Source organism: Ixodes scapularis, unplaced genomic scaffold (genome assembly GCF_016920785.2).
Source record: "Ixodes scapularis isolate PalLabHiFi unplaced genomic scaffold, ASM1692078v2 PGA_scaffold3__209_contigs__length_174095766, whole genome shotgun sequence".
NCBI lineage: Eukaryota > Metazoa > Arthropoda > Arachnida > Ixodida > Ixodidae > Ixodes > Ixodes scapularis.
Genome location: NW_024609868.1, coordinates 12229904 through 12240039, shown reverse-complemented (window position 1 = coordinate 12240039; position 10136 = coordinate 12229904).

Sequence of the window (10136 nt, the reverse complement as noted above, 5' to 3'; positions counted from 1 at the left end):
CCGTCTGCTTCCTCCTCCCAGGCCCGTCTTACCCTCGCCCTTCGTTCTTAGGATACTCTCTTCCATTCGCTCCCTCAAGGCGGCGAGGAGGAGAAGACGCGAGGCCGTTCCCTCTCCTTCTCGGAGAAACATGACGTCAACATTCCTGCCAAATGCGCCTCTTTTTTTGAAAAACTACGGTCATCCGTTCGAGATATCGCTGTATGAGTGATGTTTTGGTGTTTGTAGCATCCCGTTGCACGCTTTTGCCGCGTGTTTTGGGGAATCCAGATTTCGGTTCAGCATCCCGTCGCGGTGAACATTCAAAACGCCTATACTTCGTTTCAGCTTAAATCCAGGTGGAGCCAATGCTACAAGCACGAGTTCAGGGCTTTCAGCGTCCCTGCCAAGCACGCGCGCTCGTGCAGTGCAAGCACTGTTCAGGCCACATGGTCGCGCTCGTAGCCTCGGCTGCGTCTGGAACAACGTTCTGGAATTAAGCTGAAACGAAGTAGACCGAGCAGTCGCTCACTCGAAGTGGACGCTCTCAGGAATGTTTTCAACCGCCGTAGTGAAGAGAACGAGCGCTCCGCTTCCGCCGCAACTAGAATCTTGAGGAGACGATGGACGTTCTGAAATAGTGCCTCCGGAGAGTGCGCGACCACCTGTATAGACGCTTTACACACGCGCCAAATTACAGCCGAAATTGCTGACCTTCTCTTGTCTTACCGAGATGCCGAGCAACTGAAACGGTAGTTGACGATCCTCTACAAAGGCCGATGCTTTAGAAAAGGACACAGTTGAATCTTGAATGGCAATAACCTGGCCTGCTATGGTAATGATGAAGTTAAATAAACGAAATAAGAGGAAACAAAAGCTGAAGGTCAGTTATGGCGGCGTCTATGCACAGCTGCTGCAAAGCGTCTATACCGCAGATGTGACGCGCGCTTCACGTTTCTTCCTCTTGCATTGGACGCCTGAAATTTCCCTATTTTTGGCCAAGTTTCCCTCACTTTGCGAAAATCGTCGCTCACGGATGCGATGAAGTCCGTCTTGCTTTCTGCTTTGTATGTCAAGGTGGCATCCGATGCAATTCCTTATTACTATTAAGTTAATCTCTTCGCTGCAAGGAACATCAGAAGCTTGAAGAGACAAGCCTTCATATTCTCACTACGCACAGGCGCAAGGCTAGTCAAGTTCCTTTCCACGTTCGGCGCGTAGTTTCTTTGTGGTGCGTCATGTCATTTCTCTGAGTGACGGAACGACGAGTTCGGACTGATGACTTCTTACCCCGAGAATATGCTGCCGCTGCCTTTGGGCCACCCTGCAAGATAAAACGGCCTAGCAAAGATAACACTCTCTTTCCTTCGGCATCTGGTTCTGTAGCACGAGTTTGTTAAACCTTTAATAGATAAATAGATTTTGGTTTTGTGATTGTTCAGAATTACCTTCGCCCTAGATATGGGCCCCTAAAGTGTTTGTGCGTGGTCGGTTGCTCCAACTTTTCAGTGTCGATTTTTTTTTTTTTTTTTTTGCTGTTGAATCTTTTTTTTTCTTTGTAAAAGTATAGCTATTTTTGTGTTTTCTCTGGCCTTCACGCGTTGGTATTGCGGCGCTACTTCGAAAAGCGAAGGGAGTTTTGTGTTGTGAGAAAGCGTTTAAAGTTGATGGGCCGCAATTACGACGACAGTAGAACAGTGAGCCACCCCGCCCGTATTCCTGTAAATGAAGCCTGCTCCGTTTTTAAAAATGACAATGCAGCGTTACCCGTTTTATCTTAACGGCGTCTCCCTAATTTTTTCCTGAGCGTCCGTGCCGGCGAGCTCACCCTCCGTCATTGACGGGGGGAGGGGGGGGGGGGGGGAGGAGATGCCGTTGAACCCCTCCCGAAATAAAATCCTGGCTACGCCACTGCATCGCTCAACCAACCATGTACACTCTAAAAAAAGTCTGTGCGTCTACTTTCACGCACAACACTCGGAGAGTCAATCAGCGCAACTTACTGAGGCAGCTCAGCGAATGACGATGCCGAAACATATGTTTAGACCAATAAACGCAGTTTGAGTTGTGACATTAAGCAATGCAAAACGTCACGCTTGCGTTGCTTAATGTCACAACTCAGACTGCGTTTTTTGGTCTAAACATATGTTTCGGCATTGTCATTCGTTCAGCTGCCTCTGTAAGTTGCGTTGATTGACTCTCCGAGTGTTATGCGGAAAAGCAGACTCACGGGCTTTTTCTAGAGTGTACAGGAAAGGCACAGTGGCTTTTTTATCGTTTACTGTCGTCCCCAGTCACCTGATAGGCATATTTGGTATGGGTGACGTAAAAATAATTAAACATTTCATCCTGAAAATAATACAAAATTAGATGGAAGGCCAAATGAGAATTGGTGACGGTTACTCTCATATCCCAAACGGCGTGGCCATGGCAAAACAATGTTTTCGCCCAATACTGGAAGTGACGACATTCAAGATTGCGGCGCCCTTGTGAAAAATACCCAATCACTGCTATCTACGGAGAATGCTCGGGTAAAGGTGAGTTTCGAGCTATAGTCCCTTCCAACATAACAAACGAATGGCGCGTTTCATCGTGATCGCACTTCTTGCTCCGTGATTCGCTCCTCGACATTTTTGATCGGCTCATCTGATTGGCTCCGGAGCAACAATAGGATGCACGGCATTCAGCACGCCTTCGTTTCTTCAGCTGTTGGCGATTAGAGAAATCAAATCAGCATCTGACACTGAGCATAAAGTTTTACGTACAAGCGTTTTTTTGTTTTTGTTTTTTTTCTTAGCATGTTGCACGCTTAATTTATTACGCTCGTGGTCCGCCGAGCTCTTTCTGTAGCGGTGCAACGATTGCCTCTCCTAACGCCGTACAGGAATAGAGATACAAAAATTTTACACTCTACGCAGATGCTTTTATGAATGCAGCCTGATACATTTTAACACAGCCCAGGAAAACCGATCAAAGAAATTGACGGAGGTGTTTTTTCTTTCTTTTCTTTTTTTTTAAACTTAGAGCTAAAATGAATAAAAATAAAAATGTGTGTCTCTACCTGCACCACCATACGCTATAACAGGTTTAATAAACTTAAAAAAAAATGGGGTCTGATATGACGACAAGGGAAATTTTGATTAAAAGCATATCAACAAAGAAAAACAGCGAGGCGGCGAAACAATTAAATAGGACACGGGTGTGTGTTTGGACAGCGGACTTTAATTGATTATAAATTCGGGGTAATAATGTCGTAGTCTAAAATATTTTCCATTTAGTTTTGCCCCTTGCACCAAAAAAAGACATGCGGAACTTTTTGAAATTGTCTGTCTCGTCTCCACTCTCTTTAAAACAGTCGCATTTTAGAGATCACGGGCTGAAAACAATAATGCCGAAATGTAAAAGAAAAGTCATAATTTCTTTGAGAGGTGCCGCTTTACGTGTGGGCGGAGTTCATATCCTAAATTCCCAGTTATCGTAGAATCTCACTTGACTTCTTAAGTTTTCGGCGAGAACTGTGCTTGTTGAAAGGAGATCAAAGACATATTTTGTAAAAACCTGCATAAAACAATAGCTTAACGTTAAAGACTCGGTTGTTAACCTGGAATTAGTTGGAACGTGCCCGAGCCTAAATATTTTTGAATATTACGGCAGGCATTTCCACCGCCCTATCGAGACACGTGGAATGGTATCGTAAAGCATAGTTGAATTCTGAATAAATTTATTTACGCTGCTTAAAATATTTTCTACTGTAATTTTGTTTTTGTCAGGAGGCACGCAACGAAAACGACTTTTTGAACTACTAAAATGTTTACGTCTAATTTTGACATCTCGTATAGTGAAATGTCCTTTATTTGTGTCTGAACGCCGACACTGCGACTGCTTGAACTTCGTATTGTTTATTGATAAAATGCGTCCTTTAGTCACATTCGTAACAGCCTTTTGTTAACCGTGATTGCAATATACTTTTTTATGTCACTATCCCCCCCACTCCCCTACTTTTATCATGATATCTTTCTTGTGGTTTTAGTCACAGCCTCCCAAACCTCGATTGTATTGTCATTCCGCACAGTAGTGGCCAAGCACAAAAATTTACTTGTTGTTTTTCTGCTCTCTTTACATGCTTGCCTATTATTGGTCTGTTTTAGTCGATCATTAGAGTATATAGGTACGCTGTAGCGTTTTGAGCTAAGTGGCAAACTTGTCATTGTCGATGTCAGTGTCCCTCCAAGAACGGTTGCCTGGTCACCAACCAAACGCAAAATAGGAGTACTAAAATGTGCTTACAACCGCTAGAGCTCTAGAACTTTTGAAAAAATGATTTGTATATTAAAGAAACAATGACACCCCCCCCCCCCTTCAAAAAAAAATTGAATTTTTGCAGAGAAATTTAATACGGTGTCAGAAGACTCCCCAATCGATATTTTGTTACAGCGTCACGAATGTTTTTAATACAGTCACAAAACGCAATTGCTCGAAACAGACGGCGAAATTGGACTGGGGAGGAGGGAGCAATGTAGTGGAGAGGGAGTTGCCTGAAGTCATGTGGCTACACCCGACCGCGTTTTTTTTCTTTTTTTTTTCTTCTTCGTTTCTTTGGTTGTGCGGAGCAAACGAAAAACGCGCACGTCACACGTCGCCCGAAAAACGCAAACGTAAAGTACCTCGTGCTTCACGTTTGCAAGTTTTTCAAGCTCTTACCAATTCGTGTTCGTAACCGCTGATTCACACTGGAAGCGGATTCGCGTTCGCGAAGCGGTTGCGAACGCGGTTGTATAAAGATCCAGTACAATGTCACGCGCACTTGATGTCATCGAGTGCGCGTGCAATTGTACTGGCTCTTTATGCAACCGCTTCGCAACCGCTTTGCGAACGCGGATCCGCTTTCAGTGTGAATGATCGGTAAGACGAGCGATATGTCTTCAACCTGGAGAAGGGGCGACAGTTTCCCTTCTTTTTGTGGCTAGACAGATTCGCCAGTACCGCGAACGACAGTTCTGAAGTAGAGGTACTACGGCCGTCGTCCACCGCCATCGCTTAGTTTGCTTCATCCAGCCGTTCAGCCGGCCGGCGACCCCCGCGATACGACGCCATGTTTAGAATTACGCAGAGAATGCACGGAATAGTTGTAACACTCTGTGCCGCCAAAAAAATCAAGCTTATATTTTTGTGGTTTCTAAAAAACGGCTAATAAGTTGTATGAAAAAAAAAAATGGTTGGACAGAGTACCACAAGTACTCTGTGCAACTATTTTTTTTTTTCAGTCAACGTATTAGCAGTTTTTAGAAACCACAAAAAATATAGGTTCCATACGTTTTTTTTTTTTATATTGAATGTGTGGTTTCGATGGCTTACGACTTTGATTATATTTGGTGTGTGTGTCGAAATCATAGGGAACGGCACGTGACCACGGAAAAGACAGTGAGAGAGACTCTAACCGGCCAGTTCTCGATCGGCGGTTGTCGGGTGGAAAGGAAACAAACTTCGAGCCGAAAATAATGTTCTGGGTAGTTGGGCTTTCATGTGTCATCTACAAATGAAAACCTTGGCAAGTATAAATAACCTTTCCTGTTAATATCTGATATCCAGAAATATCTGACGTTTACCTGTCGTGTCATGACTTTTAAGAAGACGAGTACGCGTTGAGTACCTGAAACTGCGGGGAGACAGCAAAACACACATTCTTCTTAGGTTTTATGTAAGATTAAAGGAGCTTTCATATTGCTTTAACGAACCCCTGAAAAGAACAAAATTTTTTTTTTAAACAGCCTGGTTGGGGCACGCGTGTAGAAAAACTAATATTGTACAAAAAAAAAAAAAAAAAAAGATTAGAGGAATATCGACGGCGAAAGATTTATTTGAAATTCTGCGCGTAAAGTTCATGACATCGCGGAATGGTCCTTCGCTCAACGAGATGGTCATTCGGTCATTCGCTCTTTCCACCTCAACGTGAAGGCGAAGCCGATCCACCTCTCCTCCACGCGCCCGAAATGTCGAGAGAAAACAAATAGAAAGGTGGTGGCTACACACTAAATCGCCGTCTCGCGTCATCAATATTCCTGTAAAAATAGATTTTTTTTTGCATAAAATATTTTTTTTTTCACACTAGTGTCCCAACCAGAGTGTTAAAAAAACTTTTTTTTTTCTTTTAAAGGGCCTTTTGACATTTTCTTTAAATTGAACTAGGTAGAAATTTTAAGTTTTTAAGTGAAACAATAGATACGTTTACATCGAATTTGAGGATGACGGTCTAAACAAATTGTGCAGTTTTCAGGTAGTTCACACAATTGATGACTCTATATAGTCCCGTAGGTTGAGTGTAGCCGGAGTTATTGAGCAGCGTACCGAATAAAAGAAACTCAAAGAAACTCAACACGCTCAGCGTGATGCCCCCCCCCCCCCCCCCCCCCCCCGGAATATGCATAAATCTAGTTTTTTTCTGTTGAATATTGTTTGAGGCCTCTTTCTGAGAATTTGAAGTACGAGCAGATTTTATATGAACTAGCTTATATCAAGAATTCTCCAAGAATGACTGCAGCTCATCAAACATTCATAATACTTCAATGGAAGGCTTTCGTGTTAAACAAATCTTCCCGGAAGCCTGAGGAGCTAAGTTAGTTTCTTTGGCGCAGTTTTTTTATTTTTCGCCATAAACAAGATCGGTCATTCGTGACTTCCTCGAAATTCCTGCTGCAATTATGTTATAAAATCTTATCACCGGCTTCAAGCGTGATGCAAACTGCTCTAATTTTAGAAACTAGGTAACATTACAGTTGTTTGTGCTCTACTTCCTTATGAAAGCTACATATCTCAGGTTATTCGCAAAATGGAAGTATATATGCGTTCCCCTGATGCTGTTAGAAAGTTCACAAAACATTCGGTGCCGAATTCAAATATTCAGGGCCACACACCGTTTGCAAACAGGCGGCGTTATGTTTTCAGAATTTTGCGCGCAAAAAAGACGGTGTCGACGAGAGCCTCCTTCGAGTAAAAATACCGCAAAGGAATATGATAAACTGTTCCGGCAAGGTGAACAGCCGCGTGGTTCCTTGTTAAGAAATCTCTTGAACTATTCTAATGTGTCTCTAAAAATTACAAGCCGACGCTTAAGCATCACCTTAAAGAGTGGAACGCGATAGCTAAACATATAAACACCCGCTAGTTCCCAAGCCGTGCAAGCGTAGCGTCAGAGAAGTTGGGATTAAGATCCACTGGCTCCCTTCCTATGTGACCGATGGGGAGGGGAGGTCTGCGCTGCGTTCGAAGTCTACGGGACGATCGTCAAGATATTCGGGGAGACGTCGAAGTCGCGGAGCGGGGAACTATACGAGGGGGAAATTTCGACCCGCTCGGCGACCATTGTGCTCAAAAAGGGCACCACGAAGGACGAGTTACCACACCGGGCAATTGTTTATCGCTAATCTCTGTGCTCGTGTCGCTGCCAGGCGGGCCCCCGACGCGTCTGGGGAAAGAAACAGAGCAGCCGAAGGGTAAGGAAAATGTGGAGGACTGTGCTCCAGTGGCCAGCACCGGAACCGAACCGCCATAGGAGGAGAAAACGGACGGTGCACTCGCTGAGAGCAACGCACCCGGTGCGGTGCAAGAGAAATTGCAGAGAAGAGGTTCGCCAGTGTACTCGGCCGCTCCACTGGAAAGCTCACAACCGAATCGGGATGGAGCCGCGCCCAAGCCTTGTAGAGCGCTGCACGGGTCTACTTTTTGAGGCCCGGCCCTGCCCGGGCCCGTTTACACTTAGTCTTACCCGACCCGGACCCGGCCGAATGCGATGCCACCTGATCAGGCCCGTCCCGGTCCCGGCCCGAAGAAAAGCTTACCTGATCAGGCCTGCTCCGGGCCTGGGCAAGGCCGGCCTGAGCTTGGCCGGGTCGTGCCCAGCCGGGCCGTGTCGTGCCCAGCCGGGCCGTGCCGGGCCAGGCCCGGGCCTGGCCTGGCCCGGCCAAGTGGGAAGTCAAAGCGTGCCTCTTTTTTATTTTTTATTTAAAGCTGCCATTGGAAGGTTTTGGGGCATTTTATTCATTTAATAATTAACATTGAATACGCTGTCATATCGCAGTCACTTGGTGAACATTCGAAAGCTCACACAAATATAAAAAACATAGCTTATCAGTGGTAGCCAGAGGGTGTTCTTTTTTTTTTTTTTTTTCTTAAAGAATTCGAAATGTAAAAGGCAAGACTATCGTACTGTCCCGTGTGACCAAATCACTCTTGTTTTCTTAGCCTCTGGCAGCTGTCCCACTATGCTCATGGAATCCCCAGGATTCTCCGTATCTTCTTGGGAGCTTTCTTAGTCCAAGACAGCGTTTTCTTTTTAAATTCCAAGGCTTTTTTTTTTCTTCTTTCTTTTAGTAGCGTCGTAGCTAGTTCGCACTTCGGCTTTCTCGTTTCTTTCAAATTCAAATGATCAATCCGTTACCATTTTCTTCTCAACATTTTAGGAAGCGAAAAACATCCACGCCCGGAAACAATTCGTGCTACCCGGCCCGGGCCCGGCCCGGACCCGTAAGCAATCTGTGCTACATGGCGCGGGCTCGGCCCGCAGGTCGGGCCGGGCCGGGCCCGAGCTTTCTTGTTGGCCCGGCAACGTGCAGAGCTCTAACCCAAAGGCACCGCCAAGGCGATTCGCCAGAGCGCCCGGAAACCACTCAAGAAGGCCGAGCAAGGGACTCTCCTGGTTCAACGGCCACGGGATTCGCACGCGTCGTCGCTCGACGCTCTTCCACTCCACAAGCAGGATTAGCTCCCGTCCCGACTGGTGAGAGAATTTATTTTCTGTTTGCCCCTAAGATGTTTTTGTGTTTCTTTTTTCGATTTCCCCCTTTGCCTTTTTTTTTAATTTTTTTTTACGTTTTCTGAAATACTTTTTTTGCTATGCTCGTTCTTTTCGTTTTTCTTTCACCCGATGACTTTTAATTCCGTCCGCGTCACTACGAAAACCCGTAAAAGCTTTATAATGAACCTTTTAAACGAATAGAAGGTCGATATCCTTCTTTATACAAGAAACGAAGATCTGTTTGCCAGGAATGAACGAGAGCTTCGTCCAATTTTTCGGAAGTGATTTTTGGTGTGGATACACACTAACGGCGAACGACGCCGGAGGCACCGCCATTCCGAGAAGAAAAACCACAGGTGTCGGGATGGTTGAACCTGCACTTTTAGCGCGGGAGGCCGTTTCGCCTTGGTCGATTTTGTGATCGGAAACAAACTAACTAAACTCATCTTTGTCTAAGCTTCGAGCACCGCGGCTGAGCGAATGGACTTTTCCGCCGAGCTCCGTACCCTCCTCGAGACCCCTGCGGCGCTCATTGTCGGCGGTTATTTAAACTGCGTACTCAGTGCTCGGGACAGAGTGCGTGGATCGGAGGCCCCCAAAGCCGACGGGGGCGCCCACAGACTTCGTGACACTGTGTGCAACTTCGACCTCCCGGACATCACCGAGGTACTGGGCAGTTTTTCTCCACGTTTCACTCGACGGCAAGGAGCCTCCCAGGCCAAGCTGGACTGGGTGTACGTCTCGAGAGAACTCTCCGATAAGATCCAGTCCTACGAGATGCGGAGATGGTGCCTTTCTCCGACCACGGCTTCGTCGCCACCGTGCTCCGATCCGGAGGACCCAGGCCCAGGCGGCAGGAGCAACGAGATAGCGCTTGGTAGATGAACGTCAGCGTCTTGGAGGAAAAGGAGTTTGGTGAGAAAACGAGGCATGTCTTGGGTAGGCTTGCCGAGAATCGCGCTGATGCGGTCTCCCGGGTGCAGTTCAATGTGCAGCTTCACGAGTCCGCCTCCGCGTGCGGACGCCGGAAGGCTGCCGAGGCATGCCACGCACGAGACCATCTGACTAAGACCCTGAAGCCTTTACTAGAAGAAAAAAAGTCAGACCCCGGGGGCTTTCGGGAGGACATAAAAAAACTTATGGAGGAGCGCTCTAAAGGGGCGCAGGTCAGAAGCAGGGTGGAAGCCCTCGAGAAGGAGGTACGACCGTCCAAGATTTTCCGGCGTGTTTGAGATTGCCGGCGTGTTTCAGAAGATCTACGAAAAGCTTTTTGGGGAGAAGGAGCTGGACGAGGCCGCTTTCGCGCCCGTTTTGCGTGGTTTGCCCACCGTGTCCAAAGAGAACACCTTCGTCATGAACTAGCTCA